Raw genomic sequence first — 24,810 nt, 5'->3', positions numbered from 1 at the left:
CTCTTAGTCTTTTCATGCAGAGTTCCCTTCAATTTCATCAAGACACCCAACGATTTCAAAAGGATACCCAACACAGTTTGCATTCAAATGCGCAATCTATTGCGAAGTTAGTAATTCAAATGGGTCAAATTGCCAATACTTTGAATGAGAGGGAAAATGGTAGGTTTCCTAGTCAACCAGTGGCTAATCCAAAGGGACAGTATGAAATAGGCTCTAACTTGAGCCAAGAGCACCACCAGGAGCAAGCCAAGTCTATTACCGTTCTTAGAAGTGGTAAACATATTGATAATAGGGTTGAGATGCCTAGGGATGTTGAGGTCAGATCTGATCCTATAGAGTGTGAGGGCGAGAAGAGTGATGTAAGTGGTTCTAATAGTCGTGATGCTTCTAAAAAGTGCTTAGAGCCTCCTACATCTTTCGAGTCTAGTCCTGTACCATCTTATATACCAAAAGCTCCTTTTCCTGAGAGGTTAGTTCATGCTAAGAAAGGAAATACTTTTAATGAGATAATGGAGATGTTTAAGCAAGTTCATATTAATATTCCGTTACTTGATGCTATAAACCAAGTTTCTTCTTATGCCAAGTTTCTTAAGGATATGTGTACGCAAAAACGTAAGTTGAATGTGCATAAGAAAGCTTTCTTTACTGAGCAAGTGAGTTCGATTATTCAAAACCGCACTCCACCTAAGTTTAGAGATCCAGGATGCCCTACTATTTCCTGTATTATAGGTGATCATATGATTGAGAAGACATTACTTGATTTGGGGGCTAGTGTTAATTTGTTACCTTATTCTGTTTATTTACAGCTTGGTCTTGGTAAATTGAAACCTACGCTGATTACACTTCAACCGGGCGGATAGGTGCATCCGGTTCCACATCCCACATGGTATTGTTGAAGATGTTTTGATTCAGGTTGATAAATTTTATTTCCCAGTTGATTTTATTGTTCTAGAAACACAACTGTTCAAGATCTTAAACACCATATTCCCCGTCATCTTAGGTCGTCCATTTTTGGCCACATCCAATGCTATCATTAATTGTCGTAATGGAGTGTTGAAACTTTCTTTTGGTAATATGACTACAGAACTTAATGTGTTTAATGTGACTCAACAACCTCCTGAACCTGATGATCTTTAGGATGTTAATCTTATTGAAAGTGTGGTTCACAAGACTTTCTTGGAAAGTTATTCTGATGACCCTTTTGAGTCTTGTTTAACTCACTTTGGTGGTGATTTTGATGTGGATAATTCTATTTGTGAAGTAAATGCTTTGCTTGATGCCACCCCAATCTTAGATACTAATAAATGGAAAACCAAGGTAGAACCTCTTTCTCTTTCTGAGTCTAAACTAGTTCCTTCCATAGAGAGTCCTCCTAAGCTTAAGTTGAAACCATTACCTGATACTCTTAAGTATGTCTTTTTGGGACCTGATGAGACTTTGCCTGTTATTATTGCTTCTAATCTTGATAGTGAACAAGAGAGTAAATTGCTTAGGGTTCTTAAAGACCATCAAACAGCTTTAGGGTGGACTATTGCTGATATTAATGGCATAAGCCCTACTGATTGTATGCATCATATTCATCTAGAGGAGAATGCTAAACCAACCCGTGAGTTCTAGAGACGGCTTAATCCTAACATGAGAGAGGTAGTGAGAGCCGAGGTTCTCAAGTTGTTAGATGCGGGTATCATTTACCCCATCTCCGATAGTCAATGGGTGAGTCCGGTTCAGGTTGTCCCTAAGAAGTCTGGTATTACGGTAGTTAAGAATGCGAATGGCAAGTTAGTTCCTACCCGTATGACTACTGGGTGGCGTTTTTGCATTGACTATTGTAAGTTGAATCTAGCCACTAGGAAAGATCACTTTCCTCTTCCTTTTATTGACCAAATGCTTGAACGGTTAGCCGGTCATAAGTATTATTGTTTTCTCGATGGTTATTCCGGTTATTATCAAATATGTATTACACCTGAGGATCAAGAAAAGACTACATTTACTTGTCCTTTTGGAACTTTTGCCTACCGTCGTATGCCATTTGGGTTATGTAATGTACTTGGTACCTTCCAGAGATGCATGCTTAGCATTTTTTCTGACATGGTAGAGAGGTTTCTTGAGGTGTTTATGGATGACTTCTCTGTATTTGGTGATTCTTTTGATGAGGGTTTGCACCATTTGGAATTAGTGTTAATTAGGTGCAAGGAGAAGAATCTGGTGTTGAATTGGGAGAAGTGTCATTTTATGGTTCAACATGGTATTGTTCTTGGTCATATCGTTTCTAGTAAAGGCATTGAGGTCGATAAGGCCAAGATTGATGTCATTTCTAATCTTCCACCACCTAAGACTGTGAAAGATATTAGGTCTTTTTTAGGTCATGCTGGATTTTATAGGCGATTCATTAAGGACTTTAGCAAGATTTCTCGCCCCTTATGCAATTTACTTGGTAAGGATGTCGATTTTGTCTTTGATGATGATTGTTTGAAAGCTTTTGAGAAGCTTAAGCATTTATTGACTACCGCTCCTATCATACAACCACCTGATTGGAGTGTGCCTTTTGAGTTAATGTGTGATGCGTCGAACTATGCTATTGGGGTTGTTTTAGGTCAACAGTTTGATAAGTTGGCCCATGTAATTTATTATGCGAGTCGAACTCTTAATGATGCCCAAATGAATTACACTACAACCGAGAAGGAGTTGTTAGCTATTGTGTTTGCTTTAGACAAGTTTATGTCTTATATCATAGGGTCTAAGGTTGTCGTGTTTACTGATCATTCGGCTTTGAAGTATCTTCTTTCTAAAAAGGATGCTAAAGAGTGTCTTATTCGTTGGGTCCTCTTATTACAAGAGTTTGACATTGAGATTAGGGATAAAAAGGGTACGGAGAACGTGGTCGCTGACCATTTGTCTAGGCTTATAGTAGAGTCTTTTACTAGTCTTTTGCCTTTGAATGAGTCCTTCCCTGATGAGCAACTTTTTGGTGTCTCCCAGTTGCCTTGGTATGCAGATATTGTTAATTATCTTGTTACAGGTCAGTTTCCTTCTCATTGGACAAAACAAGATAAATCTAAGTTTCTTGCTGAGGTCAAGTATTTTTTCTGGGATGATCCATACTTGTTTAAGTCATGCCCTGATCAGATTGTTAGGAGATGTATTCCTGAGAGTGAATTTCGTAGTATTCTCTCCTTTTGCCATGACCATGCATGTGGTGGTCACTTTGGTCCTAAGAAGACGGCTGCTAAAGTTTTGCAGTGTGGTTTTTATTGGCCTACGTACTCTCTTTAGAGATGCACATGAGTTTTGTTTAGGATGTGATCGATGCCAGCGTACATGTAATATTTCCCATAGGAACATGATGCCTCTTTCCCCTATTCTGGTTGTTGAGCTTTTTGATGTGTGGGGTATAGACTTCATGGGTCCTTTTCCTCATTCCTTTGGTTATCTTTATATCCTCGTCGCGGTAGATTATGTTTCTAAGTGGGTTAAGGCGGTGCCATGTAAAACGAATGATCACAAGGTTGTAGTTAATTTTTTGAAATATAATATATTTTCTCGTTTTGGTACTCCTCGTGCAATTATAAGTGATAATGGTACTCATTTTACAAATCATGCGTTTGAATCCTTAATGAAAAAGTACTCTATTACTCATAAACTTGCTACCCCTTACCATCCTCAAACTAGTGGCCAAGTTGAAGTATTTAATAGGGAAATTAAACGAATTTTAGAAAAGACGGTACGACCTGACCGTAAGGATTGGTCTCAATGTCTTAATGATTCCCTTTAGGGTTATATGGACTGCTTATAAGACTCCCATTGGTATGTCTCCTTATAGGCTTGTGTTTGGGAAGGCATGTCATTTGCCTGTGGAATTAGAACATCGTGCTTTCTGGGCCATTAAAACTTTTAACTTTGACATGCGTAGAGCAGGTTCACAACGTAAGCTTCAATTGAATGAGTTAGCTGAGTTAAGGAATGAGGCATATGAGAATGCCAAGATTTACAAAGAGCGGACTAAGATTTTTCATGATAAATCTATTATTCGCAAGTCCTTTGAACCTAATAAAAAAGTTTTGCTATATAATTCTCATTTGCGTCTTTTTCCTGGTAAATTACGTTCTAGGTGGACTAGTCCTTTCATTATTAAAATTGTTTTTCCTCATGGTGCTGTTGAGATAGAGGATCCTACAGATGGTCGTGTGTTTAAGGTTAATGGTGAACGCTTGAAACCATATCTTGATGGTTTTACCAATAAGGAGGTGGAAGAGGTGGATCTTATTGATCCTGTTTATCATGACTAAATGAGTATGCTTGTTGTATTTTAGTAGTTTAGATTTTGATTTTCTTTTGTAAGAGTCGCTTCGTATTGTTCCCAAATATTTCATTCTAGCCCCTAGTCTCCATTTGGGTTAACCAATGAGAAACATATTATTGTGATTTTAAGGTTATGATAGGTTTTGTATTTATGAAATGTCGAAAATACAGAGGAGACTCTGTTGATTTTTTTTGAATTTTGGGGCTTTCATTTCGTGTTTGGTTGGTAGACAAAGTGCTAATCTAAGAATTGGGTGTGCGAAGCATTCGTCTGCTAGAGACGTTAACTGTAGCGCTTATGGGAGGTAACCCATGTTTTTATTTTTGTTGAGTCTTTTGTGCACATGTATCATTCCACTCTAGCACCTTTTCTCTGCCTTTTTGGAGACGTGTAACTCTATGGAATGAGACACGTGACACATTTTAGTCATTGTAGTAACTTGGTTCCTCTCTTATATTATCATTGTTATATCTTTTGTGAGGTACTAATTTCTACAGGTGACTCAGCGATGTTATTATTTTTCGTTCTTGGAGCTCTTGGTAACCTTTTTCCTTATATACTTTTACTTGTCCATGTTGTTATCTTTTAAATTACGCATCTATGTTAACATTGAGGACAATGTCTATAAGAAGTTTGGGGGTGGGAACAAAATGCTTGTTTAGCGAAAAATAAATATGTCCAACATGGTATGATTAATGGTGATTTCCTATGATGAGAAATTTAAAAAAAAAAAAAAAAAAAAATTGATTTCTAAAGCCATTGATTTTCAAGGAATCTATGAAGTTAAGAGTCACTTTTGAAGTCATTGTTGTTTTTAGACTATTTTCTACCTCTAGAAATAGATTTTGTTGATGAAAGTCTAAGCCAAAGTGGAATATGCACTATTAGCCACTTGATACATGTCAAATTGAAGAGTAATTTAATCTCCTAGTGAACTAGAAGAGAAATATAGAGACTTAACCCGTGAGATTGGAGCCTTTGAATTTCTTGGAGAGTATTTACGTAAATTCAGAGTCCAAGTTGACTCAATTATTCTTCTGTGCCTAAATTCGTTGTATGGTCTCATTTTTTTCTTATTTTGGTTGATCACGAAGTGACATCAACTGGGGAGATAGCCATTAGGTCTTATAGTCTATTCGAGGCAGAATATCATACTGATAAGTCAAGTAGTGAACCAATTAGCCTTTATTTATCCCACCTAGTAGGATCATCATGTTAACCCCTTTTGAGCCTTATATATTAAGCCTTTTCTTCTTAAACCAACTATACTTAACCCAACTCCAGATAAGGAGTGTAAACCCATATTATTGGCCTTACCCATATTTCTGAGAATTTCTAAAAGACTAAGGAGAAAGCTAGAAGAAAGAAGATTCGGAAGGAAAATTTACCAAAATCAAATGAAGAAAATCATTCCTTTTGCTCAAAGTGATTCAATAGAAAAGAAAGAAAGAAAGAAAGAAATATATATATATATATATATATATATATATATATATATATATATATATATATATAAAATATATATATATAGAAAAAAAGAAAAGAAAAAAGAAAGAGAAAGAGAAATCATTGAGAAGAAGTAGTGAGAAAGTAAAGTAATGTGGTCTACAAAGTGAAGAAATTTTCCAAGAAGATCAAGTGCAAGAAAAGTCTTTAGTTTATTCTCAGAAATTTTTGAATCCTTTTACCATTTTCTTGTTAGCCTATCCTAAACCCCGTCTTAATACCCAGACTTATCACAAAAAGTATGATATGAAGTGTAGAATAGGTGAGAGGATGCTAAAGTGAAGGACCGACACTTCACATGTGATTGATGTTCTTTACATGAGACTAATTTGTTTTGAAATTTTATAAGTCCGTCTTTTCCGCTAAAGTATGTGGGATGTTCTATTATTTTACTCATTTCCCTGCATACAGAGGTAAAATTGAAAACTTATCTAAGAGAGAGACTTTCTTGTGAGTGTATGAATGGTGAGGATTGAGGTTGATATATTCTTTGGATAGTAAGTTAGGAATTCCGTTACTTGGATAAGAGATTGTATTAGTTTGGCTAAACACACACACACGCTTTGGTTTTGGAAAGTAGTTCATGATTTCTATCTTTGGAAGTAGTAATGCGTCTTGGTGATAATGATGGAAACTGTGATAATTAATAATTTTTGAACTTGTGTAGTAGTGGGCGAAAAAGATTTTATCTCTGAGAAAATTATATCACCATTGGTTATGCTATGTTAATGTTTGTGGGTACCGTTTCTGAAAACCCTCACGAGACTAAACTCGTCCACTAGGGGTAACCTAGGGGTTTAAAAGGCTTGTTACACATGCTAAGTGTAATCGTGATTCCTACGAAAGTGAGTTAGGAATATTGTTTTGTTTAGATTTAGTTTTGCTCGAGGACTAGCAAAATATAAGTTTGGGGGTATTTGATAAGCGCATAAATGCTATATATTTACGCTCAATTTTATATTAGTTAGTTCGTTTAATTTATTCGTTTGATTTAGTTAGTGTATTTTTGGTGATATTACAGGAATTGGACTTAACATGATTAAAAGTGTGGAAACTGTCGAGATTCGGGATGTCAGTGCATTAGTTCCCCTGGTGTGGTTGGCCTGGCAGGGTTGTGCAGTTCAGTGGAGCTGCCCGAAACAGTATTGGTGAACTACTGGGTTATTATTTACCTTTAGTTGGGCTTGTGAATATTGGGCTAAGGAAAGAAAAGAGGATATAAAAGAATAATAGGAAGTAGAATGCACCAATGAAAAATATGGAATTGTTTGTGGTCTGACAAGAAATTAATGTGATGGTTTGGGAGAATGCGGGAACTGGTGAGCTGGTTAGAAGTTTATTAGTTTATTAGTGGGCACATGACTATCAAAGTGAGGAATGGATATGTTTGTCGAAATATGGGCCAAAGTTAAGTTTAGTCCCATTAGCTAAAAACTGGATCCAAGTGCTGAACACCAAAGCCCATCAACACCAAAACCCATTCCCACTGTAGCTTCTAGCTACCGGACCACTGGATCAAAACAGTTTTCTTCTCCACTTCAGTTCACATGAACAGAACCCCAAAACCCCATCTACTTCCCTTGCAAAAACCAGCACCCAAATAAAGCTTGTTTGCTTTTCACTTGTTCCAGCGATCACCATTCTATACCCAAGCCCGCACCACCTGATCAAAGTCAAGCCCACTATGTTTTCATAGCTGGAATACTCACGAATAGAAACAAAAACAGAATCGAGCCAAATCCGCAACTCCGATTTCCAAATGGAATCGAATTGGGAACTCTCGCGCTAAAATTAGAAACTGAGAGTTTCATTCCAAAGGAGAAACTGGACGAACAGAGGACCGAGTCTTTGGGGGATCCAATCCCGAATTTCACGCAACTCGACCGAATTAGATACTTCTAATTCAAATCAAACTCTCGATGTTAATCCATTATATATAGAAGAGAGAAACAGTAGAGAAAGGCGACAGAACAGAACACCAGATCTTTGGAGAGCATGAATTGGAGCGAGAGCAGCAGACGAAGTGGAAAAGAAGATTTCAAAGCGGATTACGGTTTTGTCGATAATTTCTTCTTCTTTTATTTTCGTGTTGCAAATTATCATGTCTAGCTAAAGTCCAAGCTAGGGCTTAGATGAAGCCTTAGACTTGTATAGGTTTTTTTTTTATGTTTAATTAGTTTGCTGTTCTCGGAACTTAAAGATTAAACTTGATTGATTTCCTTTGATAGTAATAGGATTACTTTCATTAATTATATCTTGCATGTTTTCATGTCTCGACTAATTAATAGTTAGATTATTCTCTTATTAATATCAATGCACTACGTTTATCGTCTAAATAAATCTGTGAATAGTTGTGCTATAAAAAGACAACTCTTGCTAGGGATTTATATTTTCGTTTGCTGAAATCCAATCAATCTAATAAATATAAGAGCTTCATGATCATATTTTCGAGAAAGTTAGGGTTACCTTTCCCTCGTGCTACTCGTAATTAAAAGAAAACTTCAAAATTAATTAAACTAAGATAATCTACAAGGGTCTAGGGTGGATTCGAAAGCTTTAGTGTTTTCTTCATTGATAATTAATCTATATTTTTATTGGTTTCGTAGTTAATAGTTTAATTGCATTGTTTAGTCAATAGTTAAATTAAATCATACATCAAAAATCCGACAAAATTAGTTAAGTATAATTTTAATACCCGTTTGTGCGAAGTAGTAATCCCTGTGGGATCGACCCATTTGCCGCAACTATTTTCAACGATAACTGTGCGCTTGTGGTTTAATTACGGTTAGATTAGTCTAATTAATTTAGACCCACTAATTTCCTATCACATCATGAATAAGAAGATATAGTAGTAAAGATTCATTCAAAGAGGGAGACTGAACTATATTGTATCGTTTGGTATCCCTTTCGAAATAGATGCCTTTGATGAAGACTGAAATATCAATTTTGCCAGATAGCACATCCTATTAGATAGACATTTAAAAAAAAAAAGCAACGTCCCAATGTATCTATTACACCTACATGCTAACACAACCATAGATTCTTAGTGGTAAAATTCTTCATATCAAAATAGCATCTATCTGTTGCAACTCTCGATCCTCAAGTCCTAAGTAGAACTATCAACCTATTTGCATATATTGCAACCTTTTTATTTGTCCTGGCCGATCAAATGAATGCTATAAATTTTATATTCACTTCAATGAATTCTCTTCATGTGGTCACTGACTCATTGAATCCATAGCACTAATAATTTTACGCTCATTGAATCCATGCTGTAAATTTTATATTAGCAGAAGGTTGCATTTGTTTTAGCAAAAAAATGATGGAAAGGAAAGGAAAAGTATAGAGTGGTCTACCTTTTCCATATATATGTTTGGTGTATTTGTTTGCCATGGAAAGGAAAAAGGTCTTTCCTCTATGGAACCAAAACTAAGGAAAAGAAAGACTTTTTTATTCTGAGGTTCAACCCACATATTTGAGAGGAAAGGAAAAGGAAAATGGTTGTTTTCAATTCTTTTCATTTCTTTAGTTTTTGAATAACAAACATGAAATGGGAAAGGAAAGAGGAAAGAGGAAAAGAGAAAAAAACATAAAAATCATTTCCATTTTCCTTTCTTTTATTTAGTTGTTGCATAACAAACATGGTTAATTCCATTCCTTGATTTTCCTTTTTTGTTTTCCTCTGTTTACCAAACGTACAATACTCAAATTTGTTTACTCACTTTGGAATAGAATAGAAAAGAATGGAATGAAAACTAAATTTTGGTGTTGTATGTTTGGTAAACTGGGGAAAAGAAAGGAAACCCAATGAATGAAATAAACCATATTTGTTATGCAAATACTGAAGAAAGGAAAGGAAAATAGAAATGAAATGTGTTTATTCAAATTTTTTCTTTTTATCTATTCTTTTTTCTTTTTCCATTTCATGTTTGTTATCTAAAAACTAAATAAAGGAAATGAAAACAACCCTTTTTCTTTTCCTTTCCTCTCAAATCCATGGGTAACCCTCGGAATAAAAAAGCCTTCCCATTCCATAGTTTTGTTTCTAGAGAGAAAATATTATTTTTCTTTCTATGATAAACAAACACACCAAACTCATGAAAAAGATGGACCCCCTTATACTTTTCCTTACCTTTCTATTAGTTTTTGCTAAAACAAACACAGCTTTAGGGTGGAGCAAAGTAAGGTAGGCCTCAGAGTTCGTTGTTTGCAGCTTTTGCACTCTACTTAAGCTTTTGTATATGACTCGAGGATCGAGAGCTCGAGACACTTACATATGGGGAAATCCAGAATTTGGTAATGTACTCTCTGTGTACACCTTCATATCATAAGCAAAAGTTATAACTAATAGATAATAATAATAGGTTGGGAAAGCCAAGTTTCTACACTCTATCATCAGTAGTTTTTTCATGTAGTTGCGGCCCATGATTAATTAAAGAATTGCATACAGCAATTATTACTTTAAACAATGGTTCTTCACTTCTTTATGGGATACTTGATGAAGTTGGTGATCATGTCCGACGCCTTGCATTCAGTTATAGCCAGAAAAATTTGTCCGACGCCTCAGTGAGATTGGTGATCATTAAGGGTGAACTGTAAAGTTGATTAAGTTGTCTTTTTCTTCCTCTATGTAAAGAGAGTGTGTTCCATAAGTTGCAGATTCCAATACCTATAGCCAGTTGGTCCTATCATTCGTGCCAAGAGGTCTGCCATTTAGTTTTCAATACGTATCGCATAGCCAGATGGTCTTGAGTGTAAAAAAAATTGCCTTGAAACCATGAGAATGAGCAATTGTGGTAACTCCATTAAACCTCCGTTTTCCAGCAGAAAGCTACAACCTCGTCTTGTGCTTCTTCTTACAAACACCGACAGATGTCAAGAGAGTGTAATTTCCCCATCATTGAAGTTTATTATCCTTTAGTCCATGCATCATGCGTCATGCATCACACATCACACATCACTCCGTCAAGTCATGTTTTAGGAGAAAGTCTAATAATTGAGGCATAACTATAACAATTTGTACATGAAATAATATACGTTGTCAAATGTCTCAAATTTTCGTAATATTTTTTTATCAACAATGGGTTCATCAAACATTAACAGAGGACTTTATAGTTGGGGAACTTTGGCTATGTTCACTGGTCTAGAACTGGCACAGACACCTAATGCAATTAATATAACTCTTTTTATTTACCAACCAATATATACGAAAAGATAACGATTAATGAGGTAGTATGATTAGCATGGAATAGAGAGTTCATTGTAATTATGATTGTAGAGGTAGTATTTGTTCGACTGAACTTGGTTATGTCAAGCTGCCTATGTATCGAGTTTTTTACTGAACTCGAATCAAGTCGTACGTAGTTCAAGCTTTTGATTGGTTGATTGGATGGGAGATGGAGATAGATGATCAAGAAGATGGAGAATTGGCCTCCCCTGAGAATGGAGAAGACGCCTCTTTTAATAGGCGTAGATCACCCTTTTGCGCTGTCTTGATAATTGCTTTTACTCATTCCGTTATGACGTAATGATCTCTCATTACTGATGCTGTTGACTAGCTTGCAGCAGTTACATTTCCTATGTCATTTGGACGACCTGACCTTAGGTTATATGCACGACTTGCTTATAGTCTGGACACGTGGTCTGCCACGAGTGGTTGTGTAACGCCCTCCAACTTGATATAACCTAGCTGGCCACTCCAGGATATATTAAGCTGGAAAGCACTCGCCTACTTGAGTGTCTCTACAATTGTCAGAACAATCGAGCAAACGGTATACATATAATGGACTCAAAACAATAACCTAAGACATGCACAATAACATAATAGATTTAAAACAAAGTATACATTTATAAACAACAAAAGACACTATTGTCTTCCATATTATACATGACTGCAACTCCATCAAAACGTTTACCCATCCCAACCACATTTACACAAAAAGAACTATAGACAACCCCTAACCTACAACTTCAACACTTTTGGGACTCACGGCACTCCGTCATCCATCTATAGCAAATTCCCTGAAAAAGAAATAGAACAACAAACATAAGCCACACAGCTCGTAAGTGATAACCCACCGCCAATGCTTACCTTAAGGCATAAAAGTCTCAATAGTAATAACCAAAGCCCAAAGCATATAAGAAGTGAATAGATAATATCATGCCTCATAAATAGGTCTTAACCTCAACGAACAATAGCATAGCCCCAAGTAAATAACCGCAATGCAATAAAATTTAAACCAATCATCCACACATACGGAATTATATATATATCTATATATATATTTTACTAGATATTTTCAGGGACCACACTTGCAGCCTCCAATGAGGTAATGCCCTATGGCCTCGCAAGTGGCACACAGTAATATACACCCTCCTGAAAATATTACAAAGCTTTCAGGGGTCACTTGCGCCCTATGGCCTCACAAGCGGTCATCTTCCCCCCTGAAAGTTGAGGTAATACCCAAGAAAGACACACGCATCGCACCTCCCACTAAACCATATATACCATAATCACATATTTCCATATAACCTTATCATATATATATATTCATATAGCCAATATATCCAGGATAAGAAACCAATTCCGTCCGTTAAATCATCTGCCATAATTCTTTCACTACACGTAACATCACACTAAGATATATCAATACCCAAAATCACTAAGCCTGTAGAATAGATATCAATTAAACTATCATAAAGAGTAATTCGAAATACCTAACACCATCTCTTACTACATCCAAATAACTTGATTGGTTTGGTATACCTCTAGTAAGCATTCATCTATCTAAAGTAAGAAGTGTAAGTAAGAAATCACTTACCTTAAGCAAAGATAGTTATGGACAGCCTAAAACAAGGAGAAATCCACCTCTAACAGCTCCCAAAGCCAACCCATGATAGCTACAAACTTTTGGTTTCTTAAAGTGGTCGGTACTAAGTCGGTAAAAGAAGAGAAAGAGAACTCTCTCGAACAATGAAGCTAAGCTTTAATTCTATTTCACTTATGGGCCGGGTTAGTCCTACATGGGTCATGGGTAGCCCACATAACAAAACAAATTAACAAAAGAAAATGAAATTAATTATACTTTAATCATTATATTAAATACACATAAAAAAAATGGAGTTTCACAGGTTGAGAGTGGAGGGTACTGACATAACCCTCTTTCTTTATATCACTATTTGTAGAATAGTGGTGTAAAGAAAGATAATAAAGGATACCACGTGTCTTACTTGGTTGAAAATGGAGATTATTGCGAATTGAATTTTCTGTGTTTGTAGGCTGGATGTCGTTTGTTGCTTAAAGCTTTGTTGTGAGTTGATGTGGTAGGTCCTACGTCATAGTGTGCAAATCGTAGCTCGTAGTGCGTAGATCGTATGTCGTATCTCGTAGTGCGTAAATTGGATTTGACTGATAATTAGTCTTTGAGTGGTAATTACAGTTGAATCAAGCTTAACCCGATCAGAGGCCTTAAGTTGATTTGTGGTCCTTTTGGGGGTATCGTGAATTGGATTTGACTGATAATTAGCATTTGAGTGGTAATTACAGTTGAATCAAGCTTAACCCTATCAGAGGCCTTAAATTGATTTGAAGTCCTTTTGGGGTACCGTGGATTAAATTTGACTGATAATTAGCCTTTGAGTGGTAATTACAGTTGAATCAAGCTTAACCCTGGCGTTGGTGTTAAGTTGATTTGTATGCCTTTTGGGAGCATTTTTGTTCATAGTTAGCCTTTTGGGGGCGTCACTATGGTTGATAGCTAGCCTTTTGGAGTTTTGAGCGACCAGGTCGAAGATGGTTGTAGCTAGCCCCCAGTTCGTAGTAGAAGCAGCCCTTTATGGGTGTTAATGTTGTTTAGCCCCAATGTTGGAGCTTGATTGACATGTTTAGATGGCAATAACTTGTCCCAGTTTGGAAATGGCTATGGCTAGCCCCCAGCTTGATTGGCTTACAATAAACTGTAAGGGAGTGAGCTTCCATTTTGCAATTTGAGCGATTCATTGGTTTGTAGTATATGCGAATTGTTGAGGAGGGAACTGTGTGCTTTGAATTGTTATATCTGATTCGGGAACACTTAGATGCTTCTCAGTTTGGAATTGTTGATTCTTTGATTTGACAAAGTATTGCTTCCCCTTGATTTGTTATTTCAATTGATGATGGATATGCTGGCAACCTTTTGTGTGTGGTATAACTCCATGGTGAGCGAGTTTTTTATATTGATTGATTGACATCATCGATGCGAGCTTTGCGGTGTGATCAGTCTGGGACGACCTGGAATATTGATGTTCATTCAAGTTCCAGTGAATTGATGACAACCTATGTACAAGCTGAACTGACAGTGATTGTGTTCGAGTTGAACTGATAGTTGAAATATTGGTTGCTTCTTCCAGGTTGTAGACCTGCTCTAACCTGACTTGAGGATGACTTGATATGAGGACGACCTGACCTGAGGATGACCTGAGCTGAGGACAACCTGATCAGAGGATGAGTTGAGCTGAGGATGACCTGACTTGAGGATGAGTTGATCTGAGGATGAGCTGAGCTGAGGATGACTTGACTTGAGGATGACCTGACTTGAGGATGAGCTGATCTGAGGATGAGCTGAGATGAGGATGACCTGACTTGAGGACGACCTGACTTGAGGATGAGCTGAGCTGAGGATGACCTGACTTGAGGATGAGCTAATCTAAGGATGACCTGAGCTGAGGCTGACCTGAGCTAATAATGATGCGCTGATCTGATGGACGACCTGGCTAATAACGACTTGGTAGAGTGATGCAGGAGGATCTGAGTCAGATGATGCTGAGTTATTAGATTGCACATTGATGGTACTAAAGTATCATGATGAGTTGGCGGATTAACGCAAAGATGGCAAGTAATCGCGATCTTTAACTAATTGGAGTAAGTTTGGATGTATTTTGGTATTTTGGCCATAACTTTGGTTACAGTTGTCAGAATCACGCGTGTGACCCTAATTCGGAAAGATCTCGACGGCACGTACGCTGTCACCACCGAGCTACGCTATGTGGTGACCATTTTCGAGGTAAACTCCACTGTTTTCTCTTGAAAATTCATTTTTTTCTATTTTTGTCTGACCTGAGTTGATGATGCATTGATATGATGGACGACCTGGCTGAGGACGACCTGGCGGAGGATGACCTGGTTGATGGAAGACATGACTGATGATGACTTGGCTGATGGACGACCTGGCAGAGGTCTTTGCATGAGATATGGCTGAGGTTTTGATATAGCTCTGTGATGAGTTCTGCTGGTGTGCGCTTCTCCTCATTGATATAGGTCTATAAATTAGCATGCTTTGAAATTTTTGTTTGAGATTGGTTTAACCAACACCTTAGTTGACCTGGTAAGGAGCGACTTGTAAGCTGGATTCCTGGATCTGTATTGTCATTGATTTGCCATAAAGGAACGTGTGACATGGTGGTAGTTGCAGCCTTCGGGTCGGTACTGGATCGACTGCAAGTGATATGTAAGTATGAAGTATATCTTGCAACATAGAAGTGTGCACATATTATCCGAACTGATCCAAAGATTAAAGATTAGTATAAATGAAGGATAGTTGAATGTAGACTTATCTCTTAGAACATTGACTTTTCACTTGCTGCCATTGATAATCCACACCAGTGTCATGGAAACTTCAATGACATGCTTGTTAGATCCTAAACCTAACCTGGCTGCTAGATTTAAACTGCCATTCATCGATTCTGCAGTTTGTTTTTCTCCAATTGTCACTTGCAAATCTATGACTTTTGTAGCTTTTCCCTTCGATTACCACGCTTCGTGAGCTTGAAAATTGAAAATTTTAGAGAGGTTGAGAGAGTTGAGTGGATGAATTTTCAAGTATTTCTCCCCACAGACGGCACCAATGTAGAGATAGTATTTGTTCGACTGAACTCGATTATGTCGAGCTGCCTACTTAACGAGTTCTTTAGTGAACTCAAATCAAGTTGGATATAGTTCAAGCTTTTGATTGGTTTATTGGATGGGAGATGGAGATAGATGATCGAGAAGATGGAGAATTGGCCTTTCCTGAGAATGGAGAAGACGCCACTTTTTATAGGCGTAGATCCCCCTTTTGTGCTGTCTTGATGATTCCTTTTACTCCTTCCGTTACGAAGTAATGATCCCTCATTAATGACGCTATTGACTAGCTTGCAGCGGTTACGTTTCCTAAGTCGTTTGGACGACCTGACCTTAGGTCGTATGCACGACCTACTTGTAGTCTGGACACGTGGTTTGCCACGAGTGGGTGAGAGTGGAGGGTACTAACAATGCTAAAAGTATGATTAGCATAGTTGATGTAAAAGAAAGAAGTGAGGGAGTAATAAGGAGTTCATTATAACAAATCATGAAAAGCTAGAGGAGGTGCTTGGCCGTTTGCTTTCGTGCTGGTGGATGTTTTATTGCTTGGTGTTTTCAGGCGAATTGATAGAACGCTCTTTACACACGTTTATTGGTTTTCAGTTACTTTTTTCCTTAAGTCCAAGGTCCACAGTCCAAGTCCAAAGTCTAAAGTCCAACGTCCGTATAGTCGTACGTTTTAGTCAAAGTTACCTTACTCACGTGGGATTGGTAGGATAGGTCGAGTAAGGGATCGTCCAAACCTTAGGGCTCGGATAGGTTCACAACTGGAGTTACACTTTAAGTGAGTAGGATTTTTAGGTTTCTTTTTAGTTGGCTTTTAATTAAAATAACGGTAATGCAAATAAAATAAATTACTACGGTGATTATATATAGGTAAACAAAAGTAGAGAAACAGGGAGAGAGTTAATCATGCTCATGCAAGAATCATTTTTCAACAGTTTTAATACCAAATCACTACATCTCTAATTCGTCTCGTTTCGGAGATGACGTCGAGTATTGATCCCTAGTGCATGCCCACATCTCTAGGTCACATTTCACTAGCATAAGGAGTTTCGATAATACCTCATCTCTGGTATATTATTTCAGCTCCTGGCACAAGTTCACATCAGCTGGACGAATTGGAGAGTCAGTCGACACACTGTAGAGTCGCCACAGAGATCATTCTGGAGCATCAGCACTCCAACTTTGTACAGTCTCAGTCATTTTGGGACCGGATGTTAATTCTATGCCTAATTCCTAAGTAGTGATTCTAGAATATTAACGAGTCAATCCGGATTTTCACACGAGCAACATAACCCTCCCCCGGGGGATTAGCTCATCATCATAGAAGGAATAATAAAACTTCTTTGTATACATTAAGTAAATAAATGCAGGATAGAAATTAAACAAGAAAAGAAATGACTGTTATTAAGGGTAAAATAACTTACTGTATTAAGCTGCTGAAATAAAAATGGCGGAAGGTAAGTACTGAAGAAAAACTAAACGTAGCTAAATCATTAATATGCTGAAGGAAGATATATGAAGGCCACCCCCTCATATTTATAGGCATCATAGGGTGACTATCCGTGAATGATTTAATTTGCTTTTGGCCTTATGCTAATTGAATGGTTCGAAACTTTGAGAATCAAAGTTTTGTTTTAACCATTTTAACTTTTCGTCTTTTTGCTGTTTTAAGTTTCGTCTTGTAGCTCATTTTAATTCAAACCACCTGGTTTGAATTGGTACGTGTCTTCTCTCTTGCCAGGTGGTATCAAATTGAAGAAGAAACTTGTCACCTGCCTATGCTGACTCATCATGCCTTCTGGGCCCGCAGAGTGTGTCCACTTAGTGTGTCCAGTGGCGGCGCTGATTTTGGCGTTTTTACGACTTTTTGTCCTTGCGCAGAGTTCGTCGCCAGGGTCGCTATGGCAGCTTCACTAGCCAACGTCGGCACCTAGATTTATCCGATTTGAGCTTCGGAAGTTTCCTGCCTCTTTATATGTGGGCCCGTCCCCAAGACCGGTTCTTCTTTTTTGAAACTTCGCTCTAGTCGCTTTTGTTGGCTTCACGGGGATTGAGTGGGAATTCCAAATATTCCCGTATTCTTATACTTGGCAGCTTCACTAGCCAACGTCGGCACCTAGATTTATCCGAATTGAGCTTCAAAGTTTCTTGCTTCTTTATATGTGGGCCCGTTCTGCACTGGTTCTGTTCTTTTGGGAACTTCGGCTCTAGTCAAGCTTTGTTGGGCTTCACGGGGATTGAGTGGGAATTCCAAATATTCCCGTATTCCTGTACTTGGCAGCTTTACTAGCCAACGTCGGCACCTAGATTTATCCGATTTGAGCTTCGGAAAATTGCTGCTTCTTCATATGTGGGCCCGTTCCGCACTGGTTCTGTTCTTTTGGAAACTTCGGCTTCACGGGGTCGAGTGGGAAACTCCAAATATTCCCGTATTCCTATACTTTGATGCATGTTTTATCACTATATTCATTTTAATTGCGGAAACCTGCAAAAGTACGAAAATATAATTATTACATGATTATTAAACACATAATCGACCAAAATGCTATGTCTCTCGGGGTTTAATATTACAGTTTTTGGTGCTTATCACACCACCCCCAAACAGCACTTTGCTTGTCCTCAAGCAAAGAAGAGACATTAAAACGATAAGTGATCAAAAATGTGTTGTCCTAAGCTAAATCTCATTTCGCAGAGTGCGGTTGCATTGACCATATGCAACAAGGCCTTGAACCACTAGGAATTCCCTAGTGGACGAGTTATAGCCTCGTGAGAGTTTTCCAGAGAAGATACTCACAAACTTCATTTATACTACAACGACTCAATAACAAAGGCTTGTTTCCTTAATTAATCTCAGGTATCTAGACATCTCACTAGCAGGGGAAACAAGGATTTTATTCTTTCGAAATTCAAGTTAATATACATACAATAATCGAAACATCTACGTATGAGCATGCATGCAGTGATCTAATAATGAAATGTACGAGCAGGGCCGTTTCTGGATCCCTTGGATAGCGTCCTTAAGTAGGTTCTCACAGGTATGTGTCGAAACACAATTTCTCTCTTATTTTTCCACTCAAGCTTTGCTATCTCCAGTGTGCAGTGGGCACACGTTTCCTCACATACTCAATGACAATCAGAGGAGCCGAGGTCGAGAAGTCACAACTACTACTTATTATCACACTATCCTATTCCTAATTGAGCTAGAGGTCTTTATTAGGTGTTATGGGGCTTAGGTGGTAGTGTAGAAGAAAATGGAATGGAAAGTTCAAAAATGATAAGTATGAGAGAATAAGGTCTTCGAGATATTTATACTAGAGAAATCCTTTTTTCTTTCCTGCTTCTAACATGGTTTCCATACTTGGATTTTTGTATTCCCTTTTGATTTTGATCTTTGGGGGGAATTCTAACCTTGATATTTCTTTTGATTTTTGGAAACATATTTCTATTTTCTTTTTCTTTTCTTCTGAAACAGGTAACTGATTTTGATTTGTGACAAGGTTTTTCTCTTCATTTTTCTGCACTTCATCCTATTTCTCATACTCATCATCTAGGTAGGCTTATTTATTTGTGGTTACTAGATGGGTAATGATTTTTTTTGTGAAGTAGAAAGGATTAATGAAAGGTTCAGTGGGGCGACTAGCGGTAAATTTTTTTTTACAGGTGCGAATTTTTGGCTATATCGATCCAAAGAAGGCCTAAATTCTCGCCTAGGATTTGGGTAGTGATCAAGTAAGTAGACGTGCGAACTTCTCTATTCGGAAGAACTACTCCTTTGTGTCATTACTCATATATCATACATTTTGAGGCTTTTGGTTAGATTCTTACAGGATATGGAAACTTAGTTGTCTAACCGTGGGTCCCGTAAACTTCATCATTGTGTACATTTAATGATAGTCGGTCGTGAATGCTCATGAAAAAAGATGTAAAACTATTGCATAATGATTAAATTAAGTTTCTAAGAACAAGTCCTAATTTTGATGCTAGGGTGAGATTTCTAAATATTTTTCATCATATAAAGAGAAACGAGAATTTGTCACTAAATACGTTTATTTAGACATTAAGTAACTATATACAACTATGCATGCCTAATTTTCGCAAAAGGTTCTCACCACCCCAAACAAATCGGACAATCGTGGTCCTCAAAGTGTTAAGAGGAAGAAAGAGTATACCCGGAGGCTTTGAGCAAAAATAAAGTGACATCTTCCACAAAAATTTATTGTAACACACTATATATTATACATCATAAAAGTAGAAGCACAATCGTTAGAGTAGCACATCTTTGTTAGGTCATTTATTTATTTCACATCAAAACATAAAACAAATATGTACATGCATCAACTCACATTGCCCCAACCTTGAACTGGGGATAGTCCTTCCTTGCCTCGTCCCCTCAGTAAAATGCCATTCCTTCGCGATCCCGCCAATCTATCATAGCTTTCCGGACTTCACTCCAATATCTCTTCTTTGCATTGTCTAGATGAGCTATCATTTTTTCATCATTAGGAAAGAACGAACTTTCTTAAGATACCTTTGCGGGCGGTCCATGTCCCAAATCGCAAAGGAACTAATTATCTTGTTTGTTGGACACATAGAGTCGACCTTTACCCAAATTCCGAAGGTGGCTGCAAACTCGAGGAAGTATGTCCTCACTATCCCCGCATCTTGAATCGGCGGGGTGATATAATCTTGCCGAAAAGACCGATCCTTCTTAAGATTCTCAATTACTAGTTCTGTAATGTCGAAGGTGGTACGTTGCTCGGCCAATGCATGGAATGTCTTACACGCTTCCTTTGATGCCGTGGAAAAATGCCAATCTCCCATGATGTTCAGAAGAATAAATAACATGGCGCTTCCACATTCATGGTCATACTGGCTAGTGGAATAGTGAATTCTGGCCATCGGCCAGCTTCGGCACGTTCTTTGACGTGGGCAAGGCCATCGCCATAGCGGGCAGCAAAATCTTCCCTAGAGTAGTCATTAAGGTCATTCTCTATCATGTATTGGATGGGAGATCCGGGTGAAGAGGAGGAAGGTCTAGAGCCATAGCCACTGTTGGCTCATAAAAGGCGTGTCGGGTGTTACCAATACGTAGTGTAAACCCATTCAAAGGGAAACCCTGGACATCGGGTAGATCTTCCATGTTATTATAAAAATAAGTTGCCAAACCTGGGGAGTATGTCTGCTCCGGGTGTAGAATGAGAGAGTTCCATCCAACTTGAGTGATGTAGTCTCTGAAAAGATGTCCATATGCCGGAGAATTTAGCAAGGAATGGAAAGATTGTTCTCGAATCATCTTTGGAGCTTCCATTGTGAAAAAAAATGTGACCTGATTAGACAATGATAAACGAATATTAGAGCATGGTGAGAATAATTAAGTAAAAACAAATTACCATACGAAAATTAAAAACTAAAAAGAAAATGATAATATACAATTGCAAAATTTAAATGGTTTTATTGGCCCAAGTAATGGCGAGGATCCTTATGTGGGAGGAATCCGTTTATAAGATTCTCTATGCCGTCAATCCGCGGCAAATGCCCGCTTGCAACATTTTGGTTTCGCTGTCGGTAAATCTCGTGGTTCTCCATTATGAGAGTGTGATTTGCCAAGAATTGGTTGTGGTCGTGCAAGAATTGTGCTTGTTCCTCTTCGCTTTATTGTCCGCAGTCCCGAAATTCAAGAAGGCTGGGTGATAATAATGTTCGACGCTTTGAATAATGTCATCAGTCCTTGTTGAATTAAAAGCGAAGCCCTTCCATGGGATTAAATACGTTGCATAAGGCATTTTCAAAAGATGTTGTCGGTGGAACAATCTTCGTTGGTTTCTACACCGACATGGTTCTTTGCAACGTCGGGTTCCGAAATCCGTTCCTACATACCGAGTGAATGGTAAGAATGTTAGTCGTTCAAGAGGTGTATGAGGAGAAGTACTAGAAAAACCCCAATGTATCATGATAAGTGTCACAATGGTTGGTAAAGGGGCTGCCTTTTTCCGCACGCGTCGATCGCATTCCGCAGAAATTTTATAATGCAAAAATCATTGCAGTTAGTCCGCAATACCCGAGTAAATGGAGGAGTGGTTTGGTTATTTCGAAGTCTTAGATGTGCCTAGGACATTATGAGCTACCCATTGGATCACGATAATTGGTTCTTTTGTAAAGATCGCCGATAAACAATACGGTTTTTTCCGGGTGTATTCGCCGTGAAGGATAGTTGCAAACATCGATGTCGGATATTATCGAAAGGTGAATCCCGGCGTGTACTCCTTGGTTTGTAATAGGAATTTGAAGTACCTCAGAGATGATTTCCATAGTCAATTCATGCTCGCATCCGTTAGCACGGACAAAGAATTGTCCGTTTTGGAAATAACCGCTTTTATAAAATAACAAGACCAATTCTCTGGAATAAAATGTTTGCTTATGGTGTAAAAGAAGGTACCATCCTCGACGTAATATTTCAGTGTCAAAAAAAGGATGAAAAAGACCATTTTGAAATTTTTCATAAAATTTTGCTCAGGCACGAAACTTCGAGTGAGGGCCATTAAAGATGGAGTGGTGAAAAATTATTTTGGAAAAAGGGAAGTTAAATATTTTGAGGTGTCTATCCTTGGTATAAATAGCCACCCATCCGAAAATGTAAAAGATACGTTTCGAGGTGTCACAGGGTAGTTAGCCCACGTGTATCTTCTAAGATATGCGCAAAAGTGGATGAAGTGTGGATGAGAAGAATGGGGCATGTGACAAGGAGTGCCCCTTTGTTTTTTTTTTTTTTTTTTTTTTTTTTTTTTTTTAACGTAAGTAGAAGGACAAGGAAAATGTAGATATACTATCATAATAGGATGTAAGAACGTACAATGGTATGGAAACACAACATAATGACACGATGACTTAACTACAAACCTAAATATTAGATAGAATTATATGCCACATTAACAACATGATTATAACAAAACAACCGAGCATGAAAACTTGAGTAGCATATTCAAGCTGCCGCCAAAAACTTTTCTAGGGCATCCATGAATCTTGAACTTGGAGTGATCAAAAAACGTTTTTTAGAATAAGAAGTGTAGAGGGAAGAATATGAAATGAGTGAATATGGAGGAAGAGTTGAACTTATTTATAGAAAGAAAATTGCCGTTTTCTGACCGTTTTCTAGATGTGGTCATGACCGTTTTCTGACCGTTTTTTAGTTGTGGTTCATGACCGTTTTTTAGACCGTTTTTTGATGCGTTTTCATTATCGGTTTCTGAACGTGTTAGTTACGTTAAAATTTGTTGTTTAAGTATGACATGTGAAATATATTTATATATATATGTATATAATTTATTATTACCAATATATGTTCCTACCTATATACTATAATATTAGATGTAGCTAATATAAAACTATTTAGGAACCATCTACTATTAAGCTAGAAAGTGAAAACACGTAAATAAAATGTCTGATATAATATTATACAAGACCGGAAAAAAATAAATCTAGCTACTGATGATCCTCTCCGCGTCAGAGCGAATCCTCGGGGCGCGGTAAGAAGAACCGGGAGTCCCGCTGACGTCGTGGCGATCTGAGCTCCGTGGAGGCTAACTGCTCCTGGATATCACCAAGAGTATCCATCACCTGAGCCTGAAACTGATGCTGGCTCGCCATGAACATTCGCTGAAACTGGTTTTGGCGAGTAGGCATACTGTCCTGAAATGCAGTTATGGAGGCTCTCATTTCCTGTTGGAATTCACCCATGCTGTCTGTCATCGACTCGTGGCGAGTGGTCATATCGTCCTTAACTCGCCCAAGGTACGTCTCATCGATACCTGGCGAGTGTACATGTCTCTCAGACCACTGTTCACTGCACGTAGGGCCTCTATGGGTTGGGTGATCTTACTCATGGCAGTCTCATCAAAGTATGGTGGGTGAGAGGATCCTACGCTAGCGTGCTCGGCAGCCCTAGGTGCTGTGGGTTCCCAAGGGTCTTGTATGCATTTCTTAAACACCAGCATATTCTCATATTGTGGTATAGGGAGTAGAGGGGTGGCAGACAGAAAGCCCAGATTAATCATGACTTGCGTTACTAGAACGGCAAGGGGGGCTGACCTAAGAGTGGCATGTGTGATAATATCAAAAAGAAAGGTAACGATGCAGAAGTTACCCTTTCGCTCCTGGAGGATCCAAAGAAGGTGGAGGAAGGTCTTGTTGATGTCGGAAGGCTTCGAGGTGCCAATGACGTTCAGTCCCAGCCATTGAGTTACTGCTAGCTGGTTCCGTCGCACCGAGCGCTGATACGCGCATTTCCCGTCGATGTTGTACTCTCCCTCGATAAGCGTGTCGAGCATTAGGTCGTAAGTCCATGGGTACCGCGGACTGCTCTTTGAGTCGATGCGTGGTCGACCAGTGGAATGCCCGTGATCCCGGAGAGCAACACCGGTGTGACTTCGTGTCGCACACCCTCGACGGTGACCCAAAAATGGTCGCCATTAAAGCTTCCATTGTCGTAGAATTTCATCACCAAATCCTTAGAATAAAGCCCTCCATTGGCATATAACAAACTCTCCCATCCTCTAGACTGAATTTCGTGATCAAAGAATGGAGCAAATATCCCGTTTTCAAACAAATTCCCAAAATTTTTTTCCACACAAATCCGTCTGTTTCCAGCCATTGCTGATCTAAGAGGGAGGATGGCTATTGATTATTGATGAGGGGGAGAATTGGGATGATCTGACGGAAGGAAATTTTGATCGGAGCTGTGAGGGTCTCGCGCGAGACCTGGTTTTAGTGTGGGCCTGTCTCGTGCGAGACTGATTCGAGAGGGGGCAAGATTCGGTTTTTTAGGAAGACGAAACGTGGATTTATGACGCGTGTGATCGGGTATTTTGGGTTTAAATGGACCGAGAAATCGATATTTGGGTTGGGCCAAAATTTTTCTCGAAGCCCAAATCAAGCCTAAAGCCTGATTTAAACCTAAAAATCTAAATGCGTACCCACGACTCGTTTGGACTCCGAATTGGACGAATGAGATATCGAAACGATCGGCACAAAAAATTCTATCCAATTGTATGAGTCATTCTTGAAAGTCACAATTTTTTTTTTTTTTTTTTTTTTTTTTTAAGAGAAGGAAAGTGTAAGGGTTTTA

The 24,810-nt window shown here is 38.3% G+C and overlaps 1 pseudogene; it reads left to right on the top strand.

Moving 5' to 3' along the window:
• LOC147492381 (uncharacterized) overlaps positions 1–24,810 on the top strand; it is an 80,142-nt pseudogene that overhangs the window by 1,252 nt on the left and 54,080 nt on the right.

This window comes from Coptis chinensis, chromosome 6 (genome assembly GCF_015680905.1).
Source record: "Coptis chinensis isolate HL-2020 chromosome 6, ASM1568090v1, whole genome shotgun sequence".
Classification (NCBI taxonomy): domain Eukaryota; kingdom Viridiplantae; phylum Streptophyta; class Magnoliopsida; order Ranunculales; family Ranunculaceae; genus Coptis; species Coptis chinensis.
Note: the sequence above shows the minus strand (reverse complement) of the source record. Positions and strands in the feature narration are given on the sequence as shown.